At 44.9% G+C, this 23,031-nt stretch overlaps 1 long non-coding RNA gene across 1 annotated transcript; it reads left to right on the plus strand.

Annotated features, from left to right (window-relative positions):
- The first annotated feature begins 2,738 nt into the window (after positions 1-2,738).
- Positions 2,739-21,609, plus strand: LOC115459706. Its single transcript, XR_003940325.1, has 3 exons — positions 2,739-2,880; positions 9,754-9,825; positions 21,535-21,609. It is a non-coding gene; the product is annotated as an uncharacterized LOC115459706 (long non-coding RNA).
- Positions 21,610-23,031: the final 1,422 nt, after the last annotated feature.

The raw sequence follows: 23,031 nt of genomic DNA on the forward strand, positions 1-23,031 counted from the left end.
TTTGAGCACCGGGACGTCCAGTGTTCCCTCTGTCTACACATGCAGGAGAGGCCTCTTAAAGCCTGCAGAGCCCAACAAAATAAACTTTTGGTTTGGCATCAACATCGAGCAAGGCAGGGGATTCAGCACCAGATGCGGACCCTGCATCGGTCCCCACATTGATATCAGATGCACTGACCATGTGTCAGGACACTTCAGGGTTGCAGTCTGTACAGCGCTCACAAAAGGACTCTATATACCCATCATTGGTACTGTGAGCATCGAGGGATCAGCAGCGTAAAAAACCTAAGAAATATCGCCATCGCTCTCCCTCCAGGCATGATGCCGGAAGCTCCTCGGCATCGACATCATCGAAGTGTTGATTCCATATTGACTGCTCTCCTTCATTGCAGTTGATTACAACACAAAGGGAACCTTCCATATGCTTGAGGTCACCCATGCCGAAATAGGCGATACCATAGGCTGCATCCATATTGGTGTCCCAGCTGGTATCAGCACCTTCTCTGCAGGAGGAGATCTGGGCTATGCTAAAAGAAGAGCTTTCAGGACTATTGTGTACACAGCCTCAACAGGCTTATAGGGTGCTTGCACCAGCCTCAGCCCACCCCGAGAATACACTGGAGTGGCAGTCATGGGAGAGGTCCCATACACTGACTCAGGGTTGACTGTCGGGGGCAGCACAAACCTGACCAGCGCATACATTGACATTATCAGAGGCACTGTCTCCTGTTCAGAGATACATCTGCCTCGACACTCATCCATGCACAGTCGACGACTCCTCGACGTATCTCCCATGAGGAATGCTTTCAAGAGTCAGATCTGACCTCTCCTAGGAGTTGGATCAGACCCACAGAAACCTCTCAACTGAGCCAGTCCTTTGGCATTGCTTCAGGACTGTCCTCCGCCACCTGAACAACATGTCTCCACAAGAAAATATAACTTGTCCAGGATTATGCAAGAGGTAGCGCAGGCCATACCTTTCAAACTAGAGAAGAGGAAGAACCTTGCTCAGAATTTTTGAGGTTCTAGATTGATTCACATCTAAGAGAGGAAGCCACTGTTCTCTCCATAAGATCATGAAGGATGCTCTTTTCAAAAACTGGGAGTCCTTTTACTAAGGTACGTTAAAAATAGGCTGCGCTAGTGTAGGCATGTGTTGTTGGGCGCACACAGATCCATTTTTCAGCGCTACCTGTAAAAAAGGCCTTTTAAAATTTTTGACAAAATGGACGTGCGGCAAAATAAAAATGGGCAACACATCCATTTTGGAGTCTGAGACCTTACCTCCACCCATTGTCTTAGCGGTAAGGTCTCATGCGGTAACCGTGCAGTAATCGTCTACGCAAGTAGAATGACAATTACTGCAAGGTTTCCACCACGCGCAGGAAAATAAAATGATTTTTCCGGCGCACATAGCAGACGCACGTATAAAACAAAATTACCAACCTGGGCCAACACGGTAGCCGGGTGGTAACTCCAAATTGACACACATTGGGTGCGCATAGGCGCCTACGGGGCTTAGTAAAAGGGCCCCTGGGAAGTCTTATTTGACAGTCCAGGTATCTCTAAGAAAATAGATACTATGTATAGAATTCAAAAGTGTACTGGGTTTGCTAAAACAAAATCACCCCACCATTTTTTAGTGATGGAATCTGCTTACAGCTTACTCGTAGCACAAGGTTTCATGCTTCTGCTCCTCTAGGCAGAGAAGCAAGAACGTTAGACTCTTTCAGAAGAAGAATATTTCAAGCCTCTATATCAACAAACTATATATTGGATTATTAACTTTATTCCACAATTTATTTAAAATCTCTAATACAGAGTCTTCCTCCCTTTTACAGACTACATGCCTTTTGACAAAGCACCCCAGTTTCTGACAATACACAAGAAACGTCTAGATTGCCGTAAATATCTAGCAAGACATGCCTTCAATGCTTTTGATGTCTCTTCACACGTCTCAACATTAGCAGTAGCCATGCAATGTCTTTCCTTGGCTCAAGGTCTCCAACCTTGAATCTGCAGTCCAAGACTGATTAGCAGATGTCCCTTGTCATGGAGATAATTTGTTTGGAGACAAAGTTGAGGAGGTAGCGGATCTAATTTAAAACATACAGACACCATTAAAATGCTATCTAGGCCGCAACCCTCAGCCACATCTTGTTCATCTAGAAAATTCACTGAGGATACAGACGCTCTTACTATTATAATAGCAAGCACCGTTATACTCCTACTATACCTCCTCCACACAAGAATACAACCCAACACTCCCACACAAGGCAACAGCATTCACAAAGATCTAGCCTGAACAACAGCAAAGGTTTGACTCCTACATAGACAGCATAGCCACCGTTCACCTTCCATCCCACCCGACTTACCAGTCGTAGGTAGACTCATCTTGTTCCAACACAGGTGGCCATTAATAACCTCTGACCGTTGGGTACTATGAATAATACAACAGGATTATGCTCTCTGCATTGGGAGAAAAAGACCTCCCATCCATCATCAAAAGAATCTCATTTCAACTCCTTCCAGAAAAACGTACGGAATATGATTGTAATGAGCGTATCTTGTATGGAAGCACACAGCATTTACAGTATCTAACTAGTTTTTTTATGTACTTGGTCAAGCTGTTCATGGATATGCTAGGGTTCACTAAGCCCAGCTGTATTCCTAATGAATGCTCAAAATCAGAATCCTTTCTGAGCTTATTTAATGTTGTTTTGTATTTTTAGGTGGGTTTTTATCTATGAGAGAGGCTATCAAACAGTGGATGGTATTGTAAGCTCTGTCTCTGTGAAATTGAAAGGTATCGCCTTTACTAACGTCAGTGGCATGGGTCCACAGATCTGGGATGCAGCTGGCTATGTTTTCCCAGCACAGGTAAGAGGAGGAAAGTTTCTGTTTCCTGTTAATTTAATTGTAAACAAATTATTATGACAACTTCTTTTAAATTAGAATTAGAAATTCAAGCTAACCTAGAATTTCAGTGGTAATGCTGCACATTGCCACATGTAAAGTTCTTAGTTTGATCTCTGAGAGGTTGATACAAAAAGCCATGCAATAGAGCAGTGCACCAGTGGCTGAGCTTGTGGCTTCTACTGCGAGATTAGCGAGAAAATATTTGGAGGCGATACAGTGAACTAGTGAGATTCAAATACAAAGCATTGCTAATCAGGGAAATCCTACTGGACATATGCGCATAAAGTTTCTTTGTTAATGGTGGGCTTCACTATGCGCATGTCTGAAGAAATCTAAATGTCAGTACACATCTGTGTATGAACTGGAACGTTGTTCTGCACATAAATATTAGCCTCACCAAAATTTCTTGCACATGAAAATTTAGCAAAGCTAATATTTATGTGCAGAACACCACATGCAGATATGTGCTGGTACTTTTGTTTTCTTTTGACAAGCAGCAGTGAAGCCACTGTTCTCCACACACAGCTGTTATTTCATTCTGTCTTTTAAAGCTGCAGGTATATATGGTCACAGAAATAAAAAGAAAAAAACTAACAGTAAATCCCAAAAACTGGCATTAAATCCTCTCTATTAGTTCCTACACTGCTATGGACCTGGGCGGTGAATTCTCATTTTGTGTGCATGTAAAAATCCACTGTTTACTTGTGTGCATTGTGGAGAAATACCTAATGGCCTCATTACGATTCATTTTAATATACTCTGTACATATGTGTACCAATGCAAATTAATTGCTGCAGGGAACCCTTTTCAGCATTATGTTGCTAATAATGTGTATGGAGAACTAAGTGGAGTGAAACAGGTAAAGTTGCTTGTTTTTGCTGTCTAAAAATACAAAGAGTAGGGGGGCATGCATGAAGCAATTAAGTAGTAAAGTGAAAACAAATTGGAGAAAATATGTCTTTATTCAACGGTAGATTAAAACTCTGGAATTGATTGCCAGAGGATATTCTTAAAGCAGTTAGCTTAGCCAGGGTTTTAACAAAGTATTAAGATGGACTGGGAAACTTGCCACCACAGGGTATTTAGCACATGATGAACACTTAACATCAGATTATTTTTAGTTCATTGAAAAGCAAATGCAAAATACTACCAAAAAATAATAGCATAAAATATACCTAATAGTCCTAGCAAATTCAAATAACTAAACAACTAGTTAATACTAAAATGCAGACAGCAGTCCAGCAGTGAGATGGGAAGTATCCATTTTATTTGCAGTGTGTGCCTTATGTATGATTATCCTTCAGTTGATTAGAGGTTGTATGTGTGCAGTCAGTACAATGAGCTCCTGGCTCTCACAGAACAAGTCCAATCTCTAGAAGATAGAGTTGCAGACTTGGAGAAGCTGAGGCAGACAGCGAAGTATATAGAGGAGACTGTCAGGAACATAATGTCCCACCTCCAGTCTGATGGCCTCTGTGTTGCCTTGGAGGAGAAAAGCCACCTAGAAGGTGAACATTAATCTTGGAGTGGTAGGAAGTGATCTTGTAGCTAGGGGATGCAGTATTCTCAAACACCAAAGATGAACCTCCAGGGTTTTCTGTCCAGAACGGGAAGGGTTAGGGCAGCCATTTTATTTGTCATTTCAGTCATTAAGCATGTAAGTAGCCTGAGTAGCTAGTGGTCTTGGTGCAAAGGTGACAACCTCATATGTCACCTAGATAGAATTTTAGACAGTGCTGGGGAGGAGTCGGATCTGGAGTCAGCTGAAATTTCAGTGATCAAGTTTATTCAATTATTCAAACTATAAAGAGCCCCAATGAGGCATTATTTGGAGCTCTCCTGAGTCCCTGAAGTAGTTTCCCTAATGAAACTCACAGTGTGGGTGTTTTAGGGGGGCTCTTTATAGTTTGAATAATTGAGTAAACTTGATTGCTGAAATTTGAGCTGGCTCCAAATAAGTACAATTATGAAGCTTATGAATTATGTTGTTCTTTGAAGTTTGCGACTGAACTTGAATGAAAATACCGTTATGAATGCATGTTTTTGAGTACGTTAGTTATTGCACAGTCATTTAAGTTTTGGTATTTTTGATTGATGCACATTTGGTGGTGTACACAGAAGGAATACCCAATAAAAGATTACAGAGAGTTTCACCTGTTTAGTAGCAACTCTTTTAAAGTGGCTGTACTGTTGGTGACAAAATTGCCGAAGGTGTTCCTAATTTATAAAGTTTAATTCAGTTGTGGGATATTAGTGCATGGTGACATACTGGTTATTGATAGATGTGTTGACATTTGATGCACCATATTTTTGGATTATTGATTTTTGGTTATCTATCATGTACAAGCACTAAACACTTGAGAACTTGTTTCAATTGTTTACCAAACCTCAAATAATTTGGTTTTCTTCCTCAATAAAATGGGGACAGAATTCCTCACACAAGGCTTCCCACAGAGAAAGCTGTTCTGGGAGTAGAAACTAGCCTTACCCAGTTGAACAGGGGGTATCATAGGTAAAGTAGTCCCAGCTGATCTAAGACTCCAAGCATTCCATTGAGGACCCAAAATGCAAGCTAGATAAGTGGAATCCTCCCCCTGCAAAATGTAATCAATCAAATTACAGATCCTAAAACAATCTGCTGGGCAATAGGATATCAGTGCCATCTTGCTAATACAAGTAACATATGTTCTTTTGGACAACACTGAGCCATTAATCTTGCTGCAGAGTTTTGCACCATTTGTGATAATCTAAGAGAAGAAAAAAAGCCTACCTAAGGGGTATTGCCATAATCTAATCAGCAAAGAATCTAATCTAATCAGCAAAGAATCAACAGCTGTGACAGTATGAAAATCTGATGTAGAGATATAGGGATCAATATTCAGCCATCATTAGTGTGAAGGTGAAAAGGGGATAGGCTCAGGAGTACTGTAAGGGAATACTTCTTTACGTAAAGGGAGGTGGATGCAAGAAATGATCTCCCAGTGGAGGCGGTGGAGACAAAGACTGTATCTGAATTCAAGACAGTATGGGCAATCACATAGTATCTCTAAGGGAGAGGAAGGAATAGTTGATGACTGCCATTTTCTGTGTTTCTATGTTTCTATGAACTTAAGTATCAGATCTAGAAGGCTATATTTTTGATGGTAGTCACTTAGGCAACCAGAGTCAGCGAGCTGCAGACCTTAGTGACATCCATCATATACAATTTTTTTCCATGCACCTAAGTTCCTGCTTAAGGTAATTTTGAGCTTCAACCTTAATTGATAGTGTATTTGTGTGTTGTGGCTAAAAAAAATGCTTTGCAGAAATGAAATTCAGTAAAATAGTAAATGACAGCAGACAAAAAACACTTTGTATATGTACACACAGATTCCGATGTGAAACCTGATACTCCCTCCACCTCTTATGTCTCCCACCCAACCTTTCATTACAATACAACATAAACCTAGTAGAGAAAATAAACTCAAGTACTTTGCCTAAGATGTCGTTTAAAACCACGTTTTTAGTTGTTTCCTAAAACTCAAATAGACAGTTGAACGTCTGAGATCCTTTGGTGGGCCATTCTAAATACTCGCTATCATATCAGTAAAAGATAGTTTAAAAACTTTTTTGTATTTAACACCTTTCATGACTGGAAATTTAATGTCACGGGGTCTCTTAACTTTGCCAGTACCTCGACAGAAGGGTGAATTACCAAGGAGAGCATATACTGTAGTGCGAAATCATATAATATTTTAAGTGCCAGTATACTAGCATGGTCTCAACCCTTTCATTTACGCCAATGACGTTACCATATTCATTCCCTTCAGATCTGATCTAACAGAAATCTCCGACAAAATAGCCACAGGCATGAACATCTTAACCTCTTGGGCCAACGCCTTTATGATGAAATTGAACAAAGAGAAAATACAATGCCTAATCCTCTCATCTCTACACTCTGCGCTCCTCCCAACTAATCTTAATACCTCCAACATCACAATCCCCATTTCCAATAGTCTGAAAATCCTTGGAATGACATTAACCACCTCTCGCTCGAAAATCACGCAAAATCCACTATAAAGAAAATGTTCAATATGATGTGGGTACTCAAACTTGCAAACCTTATCTCCCCCTGAATACTTTCCGGAACTTGGTGCAATCCATGTTGACTGCTGTAATAGCATTTTCCTAGGCTGCAAGGCCCATATCCTGAAAAAACTTCAGAGTGCCCAAAATACAGCTGCAAGACTCATTTTTGGCAAATCACGTTTTGAGTGCGCAACACCTCTTCGTGAAAAAACTTCATTGGCTCCTATCAAAGAACAAATCTATTTCAAGGTTCACACATTAATCCACAAGATTATCTACGGTGAATCTCCGGACTATGTGCTCAATCTGATTGATCTCCCAACCAGGAACATGTCTGAAGGCGTCACAAAATTACCTCAACCTGCATTACCCAATTGCAAGGGACTCGAGTACAAAACCTATTATGGATCTAACTTCTCCTTCTTAGGCAGCCAACTCTGGAATGCCCTCCCCAGACCTATCCGATCAATCTACAACTATCTACCCTTCCGGAAAGCACTGAAAACCCATCTATTCAAGCAAGCCTATCCAAATGACCCAGACTTTCTCCCTTCTCCATTGTCTATCTCTACCTACTTATCCCTTTTGTTATTCTGCTATACTTATACTTTCCTGTATTCACTATTAATATGTAAGCCACATTGAACCTGCATTGAGTGGGAAAGCGCGGGATACAAATGTAAATAAATAATAAATATACTGAGTTTAAACATTATTCTAGCTTGAATGGGTAGCCAATTGGCTCTAATCAAAAGAGAAGTTGCTCTATCAAATTTTCCTGCTGAATACATCAGCCTAGTTGCCATATTTTTGTAATGTTTGCAATTTCGTCAAGAAAGATTTATTACAATCTACATAAAGTGGATTACAGTAGTCTAACTGACTTAAAATTAAAGATTGAGTCAGAAATTTATTCACAACAATCTTAAGCATAAAAAAACTCTTTTTACAAGTTCAGCAATATGCCTATCAAATGATAAAGTGCTATCCAAAATTATGCCTAGAAACCTTCATCTCAGAAACCAAAGGAAAATTAGTTGAATTAATAACTAAGCTGTACAGTCTTTGCAAAAGTGCTGTCTCAAACACTAAGCTAGATGAAATCATACCAGTGCTATTTCAGGTATAACTGTTGCTTTGTACAGGTTACCCCAGTGCTTTATTTCCTTCCTCTTTTCACTAGAAAAAGTTCTTCCCTGTTTTCATAATTGTGAAGACTCAGAACTCTTGAACTAAAATTGGGAGTCTGTCTCTACCAGCTCGCTGTTTCTGTCTCACTGCAGAAATAAGCTGGGAGCTCTCGGCACTGGCTGAAGAGCGGATGCTGTAAATACTTTTAAACTGGTGAAAATTTGATGATGTTAAAAAGCTTTTGGAAAGGCTTAAGCAGCAAGATACAGAGCCTGATACAGTTCAAAAAAGCATGCTGCAGACAAATTCCTTTTACTCAATGGAGAGAGAATAGGCTAACCACACAGAAAGCTCAGGGAATCAAGCTAGCCCATAGGGTGAATCTCATAAGCCTCATTGAACAGGGACATGTGCTCAAGAAGAGCCTATCACAGAGAACTACAAATGACACAAATCTGTAGTCCTATCCAGTTTAAAGACACAGGACACATATAAACAACAAGCACCCTACCTCCATGAATATGGGTACAGAACACAAGCTTTGATACAAAGAGGCTGATACAGTGGGCAAGAAGTTAAAAATTTAGTTTTCTCAAGAGTCAACTTTAGCCGTTGTATAGTTACCCATTTTTCAACTATGTTTACACAATATTCAGATACAGTTCTTAAAGTCAGGTCTGGGAATAGTTATTAACAAAGTAGCATAAATAAAAGGTTTAATACTATGTTTTTCTAATTCTCTCCCTAAAGAAAATAGTATCACATTAAACAAAATGGGTGATAGTGAAGATCTCTAAGGGGCGCCCCAACCATTAGACCAAGACATAAAGAAAGAATTATTCATCTTTACAGTGCAGTCTCTAGAAGTCAGAAAGCCATTGAACCATTTCAAAACCACTACCTTTTATGGCAATAACTGCCTCTGTGAGGGGTACCTCAGTGTTTTCTATAGATTTGATGGAATCATACCAGTGTTATTTCAGGTATAACTGTTGCTTTGTACAGGTTACCCCAGTGCTTAATTTCCTTGCTCTTTTCATTAGAAAAAGTTCTTTCCTGTTTTCATAAATGTGAGTACTGATTGGTCATATTACTCTTATAAGATGCACTGCTTTTAAATTTTGCTAGAATGTGTAATATGGTAACTGAAGGTTTTAGACTGAATTTGAGAGAGTGAACAAGTTTTAATGCATGGTGTACTCTGGCCTGGATTTAGGCATAGGCAGCATAGACAACTGGTGCTTGCCCTTCCTTTTCCCATGGCTGCGAAACTGCAGTAGCAGAAAGTTAAAAGTAAAAATCCAGCATAGGGCCAGCCTGCCTTAGCATTCTAGCAGGGGCTGTGATGCCTTGTCTCTCATATAGGTTTCCATGGTAATAGAAAGCTTGTGCAAGAGGAGAGAGTGGGGAGCTATGGAGCCTGTCAGAAATTAGCATGCTAAGGCAGGCAGGCACCATGCTAGATTTTTATTTTGAATTCTCTGTCACTGTTATGATCTCGGCAGTGACAGAGGAGGGGGATAGGAGAATCATCTCCTTCACCATGCTTGTGGCTGCTTAAAATTTAAATTCAGCACTGACCATTCTGTATTTTGAAAGAAAAAAAAAGACAGAGTCCTCCTTTTCTTTCTACAGGGAGATAATTCATTCGTGGTGATGACTAATTTTATTGCGACTCCAGATCAGAAATTAAACAATTGTGCCGAGGTAAATACAACAGCCTTTCATTTCATTTCTCACTACAGGCAGATGTTCTAAGCTATTTTCTCATAGGTATAAAATTGGAAATCCCTTTAATGGATCTTGCCCTTTTAGTGATATTTCTTGCATTTTGAGGCCAGTGTGATAAGGTATGTTCATTCTGGCCATTAACACGTGCTTATTAGCTTGCATTAATGGCTCAAGTTAATGACACACAAATGAGTTTTGCATTAATTTACTAGTATTAGGTTAGCATAATAACACAGACATCATTGGAAAAATGTGACTTAACAGAGGAGTTTTTGTTAAAACACTCTTAAGCTAATTCATTTGCAGTAAGGGATACTTTTTTTAAAAGCTTTATCCATGTGTAAATCTTGTTTTGTATGGATAAAGATTTTAATGAAATTGCACGATTGCATACACATGCAAAAAGTACATCACAGAAAGTGTGCATCTGCTTTTACATAATATGTGTATAGGTCTGTAGAAATGATAAGTAGCAGTAGTAGAAGATGTTTCCAATGATGTAGTTTGGGTGGAACAGAGGAAGGGCCGGTCTTAGCAATTGTGGGGCCCTGTGCAGACCAGTTCGGTGGGGCTCCCTGCCCCTGCCTAACCCCGCCCCTTGTTGACAAGATGTGTTTTAAAACTTTTTTGTTTCAAATAAAGACAAATCAAGCAAAACTTGTACAGAAAAACTAATTCAAATAAGCATAATGCTATCATAGGAAACCTTTGGGTTTAAAAAGCAAAACCATATGCATGTAAGGACTGGATAAATGAATTAAAACAAATGCCCTTAATATGTAATACTTGGTAGCAATAATGAAACAGTGATTGAATATTCACATTGCAAGCAGCCTGAGGAAACAGATTTATTTTCCACTGAACATAATTAACGTTTTATGAACTTGGTGGCTAATAGTGTACTGAATGGACAATGTTGGCACATTTAGACTGACTCTGGACAGTTCTGCAAGAAGGAAACCCTTCCCTCATTATTCAACCCTTTTCTGTGAATTAGTAGTAATAAAAATAGGCAAGTCTCTTTTATAATATACCACTGCATTCCACAAAGCAAAAGGAGCAAGTTCTCACATGCCATCTTTTTCTTTTGATGTAGGCACAGGAAAAAAAGATGTTGAATTCTCCCAGTTTCAACCTAATTAATGGGTTTGTTTTGGTGGCCCTTTACTAGGTGAAAACATCTCTGCACGAATTCAGGGAGTCCCTATAGCCAACCCCTCTAAATGACAAAATGATTTAAAATGATGAAACCAATACTTCCTCTGTGTACATCCATATTTATTTATTTGTTACATTTGTATCCCACATTTTCCCACCTCTTTGAAAATGTATGTGAGGTCCAATAAAAATTCTGCCAACAAAAGAACGACAGCATGAATACAGCAGCTCATAGATTTGCTTGCTTTGTTTGCAGGGCCAGTCTTAGACCGAGGCAGCCGCATAGGGCCTCGCGCTTAAGGGGGCCCCACACGGCGCGCCTCAGTCAGCCTCCTTCGCTCCCGATTCCCGGCGCTCCGGCGGTATTTAAATTTAATTTACCTCCCTTGCAGGCAGCTTGGCAGGCAGCATCAGTGAAAACGCTGTCTGATGTCCCACCAGCCTTCCCTTCGCTCGTTCGTTGTTCCCTCTCAGTGTCCGGCCCCCAAGGAAATGACATCAGAAGAAGGCGGGGCACTGAGGGAACGAACGAGCGAAGGGAAGTGCATTTTGTATTTCAGTAGCATGCTGCAAAGCTCACCAAGGATTCGTTTCACATTTTCAAACTGAGCCATGCTGGTCTGCACAGCAACTTCAAATGATTGCTGCAGTAAATCAATGTCTGATGGATGATGTCATTGCATAGAATCTGGGTTGGAAAATGTAAATAAAGTTCTTTGTGAAAGTGCAGGTCTTCCCACACTGATATCATTACACAGGGCCACCTCAGTTATTCTTTATCTACAAAGCTCATAGTTCATGTTTGCTCTTCAGTCTACAGAGAGGTTGTTTCTTTTCACTAATTTTTGTTTGTTTGTTGGCTGTTACCTCTTTCTGTAAATCTTTTTCTCCAAGAAATTCTCACTAATGGGTGATGCCACCAATGAAGCTGTAGTATGGAGACTCTTCCCAGCATTCTTTTCCAGAAGCTTTTGGGTGCACCTCACCATGCATGTGCATGTCTTCTTGCCCGTTGCTGCACATGACCATGTCCGTTTTCAGTATTCCATGGAGCAGTGAGGGTGCTACATCTAGTGTCTACCTCAGCTCACATCAAACTTTTCTGAATTGATTTTGCTGTTGTTTGTATTTAATTTTCTTTGTAAGTGTCACACAGGGCGAGCACCCTCTCCCTTATTTTTTCTTAGTCAGGTTTTGGGCATTTTTAAAAAATTGTCTTTATTTTCCATGGCCCAATTAGGGTCTCTTTTTCAACATTGAGTTGTTTGATTTTGCCTTGTCTATTTTTCCGGACATGTCCATTAAGACTTCCTGTGATTTTAAGAGGTGCACCAGGATCATATCCTTTACAGACACCCATAATTGGTACCTGCAGTGCTTGGGGCCCAATCATAATCCCTCTCTTTGTAAACTGTGTTCACAGATATAAAAAAGAGGGATTAAAGGTTGTTAGAAGCAACAGAAATTAATTTTTGGCCCCAGAAAGTCTGACCCATCAACTTTGGCATGGAGGCATTGGTCTCAATGGCTCTGGGAGCAGTATCAGACACTGGAGATGCATCAACATTGAGGAGATATCCACCTCAGCATCGAGTGTCAGGGAACCCCCCCCCCCCCCCCATTGGTATAGATCATTTGTCTTACCAGTCAGTAGTATTTGAATCCGCTCTGAAGCAGTCCAGTATTCAAAGTGACTTTACATGTACCAGCTTCTGCTAAACATGTAAGCCCAGGGTTTAACATAAAATAAGTATTTTATTTTCAAGAATTCCTGGGCCTGTTCTTCCACAGGGCCAAGCTTATCACATGAGCAAGCCTTTGCAGTTCAGGAAGCAAAATCTTAGGCAGGCCTCTGGCAGCAGGCCATACACAGTCCACAGCTGTTGGGGTTGCCACGCCCCAAACACAGCCTACAAGGTTCCAGGTTCCTCCCTGGATTCAAGGTCTGGCTCCTGCCAGACCGCAAACAGGCTTAAGTCAATTTCAAAAGTAGCAATGGCTTACCTCAGCCAGATAATGATTGTTGAAGGGAGGCTTCAGCAGCACACAGCGGGGATTCATGTCTTTCCTCTTTGGGCCTCACTTTGCCTCTGCCTGACCCTTAGAACATAAGAAAGAACATAAGAGTAGCCTTACTGGGACCAATGGTCCATCTAGCCCAGTATTCTGTTTCCAACAGTGGCCAAGCCAGGTCACAATTATCTGGCAGAAACCCAAGTCGTGGCAACATTCCATGCTACAAATCCCAGGGCAAGCATCTGTTTCCCCCTGTCTGTCTCTGTAGCAGACTATGGACTTTTCCTCCAGGAATTTATCCAAACCTTTTTTAAACCCAGATACCCTAACCGCTGTTACCACATCCTCCAGCAAAGAGTTCCAGAGCTTAACTATTCGTAGAGTGAAAAAATATTTCCTCCTATTTGTTTTAAAGGTATTTCCATGTAACTTCTTTGAGTATCCCCCACTCTTTGTACTTTTGGACCTAGTAAAACATCAATTTACTTGTACTTGTTCTACACAACTCAGGATTTTGTAGACCTCAGTCATATCTCCCCTCATCCGTCTTCTTTCCAAGCTGAAGAACCCTAACCTCTTTAGCCTTTCCTCATGTGAGAGGAGTTCTATCCCCTTTATCATTTTGGTCGCTCTTCTTTGAACCTTTTCTAATTCCTCTATATCTTTTTTGAGATACGGCGACCAGAACTGAACGCAATACTCAAGGTGCGGTGGCACCATGGAATGATACAGAGGCATTATAGTATTTTTGGTCTTATTCACCATCCCTTTCCTAATAATTCCTATCATCCTGTTTGCTTTTTTGGCCGCTGCTGCACACTGAACAGAAGATTTCAGTGTAATTATCTACAACGACACCTAGATCTTTTTATTGAGTGCTGACCCATGTAAGGAGTGTTGCTGTACATCCGTATGCTCTCAGCATAAATCTACTCATCATTGTTAATCGAGCTGCTGTAAATGCTTGTGCCAGAGATGCGTCTGCATTCTGTAAGTTATGTGCATAAGTGGGTGTCCCACCTTGGCTCTGCCCCTATATATGCCCCCTTTGCAAATATGTGCTATCCAAGATAAATGTTTATTTACAGAATGATGTTTAGATAGAATATTAGTATGAACACATGCATGTGCTAGTATACTCAACATTTATGAATGTGATATATGCATAAATATTAGCACCTATGTTACAGAATTGCCTCTGTAGAGTACATACACACATTTACACCAGCTTCAGAGCAGGTGTAAATGTGTACATCGGTATTTGTGCACTACAGGGACTGAATCTGGCAGCCTGTTTTATAAATGCACATAAACATCTTTTTCATTCTCATACAGGCGTCCTGTTACATAATCTGGTCCACAGAGGGTAATTTTATAATAAGGTGCCTATCAGGTGAATTTTCGAAAGAGAAGGACGTCCATCTTCTGACACAAATCGAGAGATGGGCATCCTTCTCTCAGGGTCGGCCAAATCGGCATAATCGAAAGCCGATTTTGGGTGTCCTCAACTGCTTTCTGTCACAGGGATGACCAAAATTCACGGGGGCATGTCGGCACCATACCGAAGGCAGGACTGGAGCGTGATTTAGAGATGGGCGTCCTCGGCCAATAATGGAAAAAAGAAGGGGGTCCCTGACGAGCATTTGGCCAACTTTACTTGGTCCATTTTTTTTCACGACCAAGCCTCGAAAAGGTGCCCGAACTGACCAGATGACCACCGGAGGGAATCAGGGATGACCTCCCCTTACTCCCCCAGTGGTCACCAACCCCCTCTCACCCCAAAATAAAAAATTTTAAACATTTTTTCCAGCCTCAAATGTCATACCCAGCTCCATCACAGCAGTATGCAGGTTCCTGGAGCAGTTTTTAGTGGGTGCAGTGCACTTCAGGCAGGCAGACCCAGGCCCATCCCCCTCCCTAACTGTTACACTTGTAGTGGTAAATGTTGAGCCCTCCAAAAACCCCCAAAACCCACTGTACCCACGTATAGGTGTCCCCCTTCACCCCTTAGGTCTATGGTAGTGGTGTATAGTTGTGCGGATTAGGTTTTGGGGGGGGGGGGTTGGAGGGCTCAGCACACAAGGTAAGGGAGCTATGCAGCTGGGAGCAATTTGTGAAGTCCACTGTAGTGCCCCCTAGGGTGCCCGGTTGGTGTCCTGGCATATGAGGGGACCAGTGCACTACGAATTATGGCTCCTCCCATGACCAAATAGCTTGGATTTGGTCGTTTCTGAGAGGTTCCCAGAGTTTTTATTTATATTCTCCGAGGACAAGCAGGCTGCTTGTTCTCACTGATGGGAAACTTCACTAGCAAAGGCCTTTGCTAGTCCTCGAGCGCCGATGCGCACCGCGCATGCGCGGCCGTCTTCCCGCCCGAACCGGCTCGTGTTCGTCAGTCTTCTTTTGTCCGCGCTCGGGACGGTCGTGTTTTGCGCCGTTTCGTGCCCCTCAAAGCTGACCCTCGCACGTCTTCGCGATTTTCATAAAAAAAAAAAAAGAGAGACCTTTCGGTCTTTGTCCCTTCCCGTGTGTCCAGTTTGTTTCCCTGGCGTAAGTTTCCTTTCGCTTTCGGGGTAGGCCTTTTTCGTGGCCTCGGTATGGGTTTTTTCTCTCTCCCTGTTTTTTGGTGCCCTTCGTCGCCATTACGAATTTTGATTTCGCCAGCGTGATTTTTCCGCCCATGTCATCGAACTCTCCCAGCGGCTTCAAGAAGTGCACCCAGTGCGCCCAGGTAATCTCGCTCACTGATAGGCACGCTTCGTGTCTTCAGTGTCTTGGGGCTGGGCACCGCCCGCAGGCCTATAGTCTTTGTGCTCTTTTACAGAAGAGGACTCAGGTAGCGAGATTGGCCCAGTGGAACGTGTTGTTCTCGGGCACTTCGTCGACAACAGCACCGGAGGCATCGAGTGCATCGACGTCGACAGCATCGAAGTCTTTGACCTCAGCATCAACTGCATCGACGGCATCGAGGTTTCGACCCTCTGCATCGTCGGTACCGAGACATCGGAAGGCTGCGTCGGCGTCGGTGGTACCGGGACCTCCGCTGTTGCTGATGTCGTCGGACGGTGGTGAATCGACTGGAGTGCAGGTGAGGGCTGTCCATTCCCCTGCTGGTGGTGGTGAGCCTTCGGGTGGGTCTCCTCCTGCCCTGAGGGCTCCTGCGGTACAGCCCCCCCGAGACCGACCTTCTTTGGCCTCGGCCCCGAGGAAGCGACGGCTGGATTCTACGTCCTCCTCGTCGGTACCGGGAAGCTCCGGTGACATGCTTCGTTTGAAGAAATCAAAGAAGCATCGACACCGGTCTCCTTCCCGCATCGGTACCGAGAGCTCTGGGTCACCGAGGGAGTCGGCACCCAGTAGGCATCGGCACCGGGAGGATCGCTCACCCTCTGTTCAGGAGGTGTCGATGCGCTCCACCTTGGACAGCCCGGAACCGCCTCCACGCCCGGAACAGACTCTGACCTCGACGCCTGCATCGGCTTCCATGTCTTTCTCCACAGCCGCTCTGCACGAGAGTCTCCGGGCCGTTCTCCCAGAGATCCTGGGAGACCTGTTGCGCCCTCCCCCTCTGGTACCGGGGGTGCCTGCGCCTCCGGTACCGTCGAGTGAGGCGCCGGCTGGCCCTTTGCCCGGGGTGAGGTCTCCGACATCGGTACCGCTTGCGGTACGGCTGCCGCCACCTCCCAGGAAGACTCCCTGACGACGTCAGTGGAGGGAGCTTCGCCGGTGCTGCCGAGGGAGTCTACCTCTCGACGCTCCCACCGTGGCCGTGTTTCCATGGAGTCGAGTCGGGCACGGCTTCAGACACAGGTTCATGAACTTGTGTCTGATAACGATGGTGAGGCCTCGAGGGAGGAGGAGGAGGACATCAGATATTTCTCTGACGAGGAGTCTGATGGCCTTCCTTCTGACCCCACTCCCTCTCCTGAAAGGCAGCTTTCTCCTCCCGAGAGTCTGTCTTTCGCGGCCTTTGTCCGGGAGATGTCTACGGCCATCCCCTTCCCTGTGGTTGTGGAGGATGAGCCCAGGGCTGAAATGTTTGAGCTCTTGGACTATCCTTCTCCACCTAAGGAAGCGTCCACAGTACCCATGCATCATGTCCTAAAAAAGACATTGCTGGCGAACTGGACCAAGCCTCTAACTAATCCCCACATTCCCAAGAAGATCGAATCCCAGTATTGGATCCATGGGGACCCAGAGCTGATGCGCACTCAGTTGCCTCACGACTCTGGTGTGGTGGATCTGGCCCTAAAGAAGGCTAAGAGTTCTAGGGAGCATGCTTCGGCGCCCCCAGGCAAGGACTGTAGAACCTTAGACTCCTTTGGGAGGAAGGCCTACCATTCTTCAATGCTCGTGGCCAAGATTCAGTCCTACCAGCTCTACACGAGCATTCACATGCGGAACAATGTGCGGCAGTTGGCGGGCTTGGTGGACAAGCTCCCTTCTGAGCAAGCCAAGCCGTTTCAGGAGGTGGTCAGGCAGCTGAAGGCATGCAGAAAATTCCTGGCCAGAGGGGTATATGATACCTTTGATGTTGCGTCCAGGGCCGCTGCTCAAGGTGTGGTGATGCGCAGACTCTCATGGCTGCATGCCTCCGACCTGGAGAATAGAATCCAGCAGCGGATTGTGGACTCTCCTTGCCGAGCGGACAATATTTTTGGAGAAAAAGTCGAACAGGTGGTAGAGCAGCTCCACCAGAAGGATAACGTTTTCGACAAATTCTCCCGCCGGCAGCCTTCAGCATCTACCTCTTCAGGTAGACGTTTTTATGGGGGAAGGAGGACTGTTCCCTACTCTTCTGGTAAGCGTAGGTACAATCCTCCCTCTCGACAGCCTGCGGCCCAGGCTAAGCCCCAGCGCGCTCGCTCTCATCAGCAGCGTGCGCCTCAGCAAGGCCCCACAGCTCCCCAGCAAAAGCAGGGGGCGAGCTTTTGACTGGCTCCAGAAGAGCATAGCCGATGTCAAAGTGTCTGTGCCGGGCGATCTGCCGGTCGGGGGGAGGTTGAAAGTTTTTCACCAAAGGTGGCCTCTCATAACCTCCGACCAGTGGGTCCTCCAAATAGTCCGGCAAGGATACACCCTCAATTTGGCCTCGAAACCTCCAAATTGCCCACCGGGAGCTCAATCCTTCAGCTTCCAGCACAAGCAGGTACTTGCAGAGGAACTCTCCGCCCTTCTCAGCGCCAATGCGGTCGAGCCCGTGCCATCCGGGCAAGAAGGGATGGGATTCTATTCCAGGTACTTCCTTGTGGAAAAGAAAACAGGGGGGATGCGTCCCATCCTAGACCTAAGGGCCCTGAACAAATATCTGGTCAAGGAAAAGTTCAGGATGCTTTACCTGGGCACCCTTCTTCCCATGATTCAGCAAAACGATTGACTATGCTCTCTGGACTTAAAGGATGCTTATACACACATCCCGATTCTGCCAGCCCACAGGCAGTATCTTTGATTTCGTCTGGGATCACGTCACTTCCAGTACTGTGTGCTACCCTTTGGGCTCGCCTCTGCGCCCAGAGTGTTCACGAAGTGCCTAGCTGTGGTAGCAGCAGCGCTTCGCAGGCTCGGAGTGCACGCGTTCCCTTATCTCGACGATTGGCTGGTAAAGAACACTTCCGAGGCAGGAGCTCTACAGTCCATGCAGATGACTATTCGACTCCTGGAGCTACTAGGGTTTGTGATAAATTACCCAAAGTCCCACCTTCTCCCAGTACAGAGACTCGAATTCATAGGAGCTCTGCTGGATTCTCGGACGGCTCGGGCCTATCTCCCGGAGACGAGGGCCAACAATCTGCTGTCCCTCGTCTCCCGGGTGCGAACGTCCCAGCAGATCACAGCTCGGCAGATGTTGTGATTGCTTGGCCACATGGTCTCCACAGTTCATGTGACTCCCATGGCATGCCTTCACATGAGATCTGCTCAATGGACCCTAGCTTCCCAGTGGTTTCAGGCTGCTGGGGATCTAGAGGACGTGATCCACCTGTCCACGAGTTTTCTCAAATCCCTGTATTGGTGGACGATTTGGACCAATTTGACTCTGGGACGCCCCTTCCAAATTCCTCAGCCACAAAAGGTGCTGACTACGGATGCGTCTCTCCTGAGGTGGGGAGCTCGTGTCGATGGACTTCACACCCAAGGAAGCTTGTCCCTCCAGGAACGCGATCTGCAGATCAATCTCCTGGAGTTACGAGCGATCTGGAATGCTCTGAAGGCTTTCAGAGCTCGGCTGTCCCATCAAATTATCCAAATTCAGACAGACAACCAGGTTGCCATGTATTACATCAACAAGCAGGGGGGCACCAGATCTCGCCCCCTGTGTCAGGAAGCCGTCAGCATGTGGCTCTGGGCTCGCCGTTACGGCATGTGGCTCCAAGCCACATATCTGGCAGGCGTAAACAAGAGTCTGGCCGACAGGTTGAGCAGGATTATGCAACCTCACGAGTGGTCGCTCAACTCCAGAGTGATGCGCCAGATCTTCCAAGTGTGGGGCACCCCCTTGGTAGATCTCTTCGCATCTCGAGCCAACCACAAGGTCCCTCAGTTCTGTTCCAGACTTCAGGCCCACAGTCGACTGGCATCGGATGCCTTCCTCCTGGATTGGGAGGGGGGGTCTACTGTATGCTTATCCTCCCATACCTCTGGTGGGGAAGACTTTGTTGAAACTCAAACAAGACCGGGGCACCATGATTCTGATTGCTCCCTTTTGGCCGCGTCAGATCTGGTTCCCTCTCCTTCTGGAGTTGTCCTCCGAAGAACCGTGGAGATTGGACCCTCATCACACAGGACGAAGGGGCGCTTCTGCATCCCAACCTCCAGTCTCTGGCTCTCACGGCCTGAATGTTGAGAGCGTAGACTTTGCTTCTTTGGGTCTGTCGGAGGGTGTCTCCCGTGTCTTGCTTGCTTCCAGGAAAGATTTCACTAAGAGGAGTTACTTCTTTTTATGGAGGAGGTTTACCGTCTGGTGTGACAGCAAGGCCTTAGATCCTCGCTCCTGTCCTACACAGACCCTGCTTGAATACCTTCTGCACTTGTCTGAGTCAGGTCTCAAGACCAACTCTGTAAGAGTTCACCTTAGCGCAATCAGTGCATACCATTACCGTGTGGAAGGTAAGCCGATCTCAGGACAGCCTTTAGTTGTTCGCTTCATGAGAGGTTTGTTTTTGTCAAAGCCCCCCGTCAAACCTCCTACAGTGTCATGGGATCTCAATGTCGTTCTCACCCAGCTGATGAAACCTCCTTTTGAGCCACTGAACTCCTGCCATCTGAAGTACTTGACCTGGAAGGTCATTTTCTTGGTGGCAGTTACTTCAGTTCGTAGAGTCAGTGAGCTTCAGGCCCTGGTAGCCCAGGCCCCTTACACCAAATTTCATCATAACAGAGTAGTCCTCCGCACTCACCCTAAGTTCTTGCCGAAGGTAGTGTCGGAGTTCCATCTGAACCAGTCAATTGTCTTGCCAACATTCTTTCCCCGTCCTCATTCCTGCCCTGCTGAACGTCAGCTGCACACATTGGACTGCAAAAGAGCATTGGCCTTCTATCTGGAGCGGACACAGCCCAACAGACAGTCCGCCCAATTGTTTGTTTCTTTTGATCCCAACAGGAGGGGAGTGGCTGTGGGGAAACGCACCATCTCTAATTGGCTAGCAGATTGCATTTCCTTCACTTACGCCCAGGCTGGGCTGGCTCTTGAGGGTCATGTCACGGCTCACAATGTTAGAGCCATGGCAGCATCAGTGGCCCACTTGAAGTCAGCCACTATTGAAGAGATTTGCAAAGCTGCGTCGTGGTCAACTGTCCACACATTCACATCTCATTACTGCCTGCAGCAGGATACCCGACGCGACAGTCGGTTCGGGCAGTCAGTGCTTCAGAATCTGTTCGGGGTTTAGAATCTAACTCCACCCCCCTAGGCCCATGTTTTATTCTGTTCCAGGCTACACTCTCAGTTAGTTGGATAAGTTGTTAGGTCAATCTCAGTTATGTCCTCGCCATTGCGAAGCCCAATTGACCATGTTTGTTGTTTTGAGTGAGCCTGGGGGCTAGGGATACCCCATCAGTGAGAACAAGCAGCCTGCTTGTCCTCGGAGAAAGCGAATGCTACATACCTGTAGAAGGTATTCTCCGAGGACAGCAGGCTGATTGTTCTCACAAACCCGCCCGCCTCCCCTTTGGAGTTGTGTCTTCCCTTGTTTTTGTCTTGCTACATACGGGACTGACGAACACGAGCCAGTTCGGGCGGGAAGACGGCCGCGCATGCGCGGTGCGCATCGGCGCGCGAGGACTAGCAAAGGCCTTTGCTAGTGAAGTTTCCGATTGGAGGGGCTGCCGTGGACGTCATCCATCAGTGAGAACAATCAGCCTGCTGTCCTCGGAGAATACCTTCTACAGGTATGTAGCATTCACTTTTCATGCATATGGGGTTCTGGATGGATTACAATAAAGTATAAATAATAATTAAACAAAAACATAGTTGCTGTGTGCATGGTGACATTTTCGCTTTACTTATTGTTTCAGCTCCCAGATGCAGCAGGGCACTGTTCCTCTGACAGTGACTGTAGACAGGGAGAATTCACAAAACGTGGGCAAGGTAAGGAGAAAATGAAATCTACAATTAGTTGAATTCAGAATGTATATGGGTAGGACAGGCTCCTACCCGGATAAGTCCTGCTGACTGGCTCATACCCATATTTTCAGTAGCACTTACCTGAATAGTGCTGCTGAAAATACAGGCAGACTGCCATGGCACTATTTGGCCAGTGCTGGGATGATCCAGGAAGGAGTCAGAAGATAACCAGTTTGTGGAAATATTCAGACTGCAAACCGAGTAATTGTCTAGATAAAATTAGGACAGCAAAAATGCTTTATCTAGTTACCTAGCTAGGTACCCTGAATGGCATTCAAAATTGTCTATGTTTGATAGAAAGTTGCATTTCTTCTTATAAACTAAAGTTGAATAGAGACAAAACTAAATTCTTATGATTAGACTCCAGCAACAATCCACTGAGATGCCATTATTGTAAGGAATCAATTCTCCTTTGATGTCTCCTCTAGAATTCTTGGGGTTGAGGTTGATAGCTCTCTTACTATGAAGAACCAAGTGGACTTAGTAGTAAAAAAAAATCTTTCTTTCCTTATCATCATAATAGATCAGTCCAGTCTAATGGGTTAAGTTCATCTACCAGCAGGTGGAGACAGAGAAAACTAGTTCATGCAATTCACCCCTTAAGGGTATTGTGCAGCCTGGAATGTTCAGTATTTTCTCTGTCTCCAAGCAGATGCTTGATGGTGTATTCAGCTCCTCTATTGTGCTTTTCAGCCAGCTCCTGACCCAGTTCCAACTTTGTCAGTTGAGCAGGGGGTTTTTTCTTAGGGGATATTAGCACCTTTAATTTCTTTTTCTGCAGCTGCAGCTGTTTTTCACTAGCAGTTTCTGAGGAGTTTTAGGAGGTTATGGACAAACTACAAGTGGGTATATAAACTTAAGATTTTTTTCTCATGGAAAGTATGTCTCTTCACTGGGCTCCTCTTAGCATGTAAGTACTGTCACCTGTCTTTATTACCGTTCGGTTTTCAACAGCTGCAGAGACAGCACGAGCTTGGTATGTGCACTTAGCCTTGTAGCTGCTCAGGGTTTTGTTTTGCCTGTTTTCTGAGGACCTCATTGACTTTGTGGAGCCTTAGAGGGGCATAATCGAAAGGAATGCCCAAGTTTTGTTGAGGACGTCCTTGCAAAACATCCCAATGGAGGGGCGGGGAAATCCGTATTATCGAAACAAGATGGACGTACATCTTTCGTTTCGATAATCGTTCGGGGATGCCCAAATCTTGAAATTTAGGTCTTCCTTAGAGACTAGACTTGGTCATTTCTGATTTTCGGCAGTAATGGAAACCAAGGACGCCCATCTCAGAAACGACCAAATGCAAGCCCTTTGGTCATGGGAGGAGCCAGCATTTCTAGTGCACTGGTCTTCCTGACATGCCAGGACACCCTAGCGGGCACTGCAGTAGACT

This window comes from Microcaecilia unicolor, unplaced genomic scaffold (genome assembly GCF_901765095.1).
Source record: "Microcaecilia unicolor unplaced genomic scaffold, aMicUni1.1, whole genome shotgun sequence".
Lineage (NCBI taxonomy): Eukaryota > Metazoa > Chordata > Amphibia > Gymnophiona > Siphonopidae > Microcaecilia > Microcaecilia unicolor.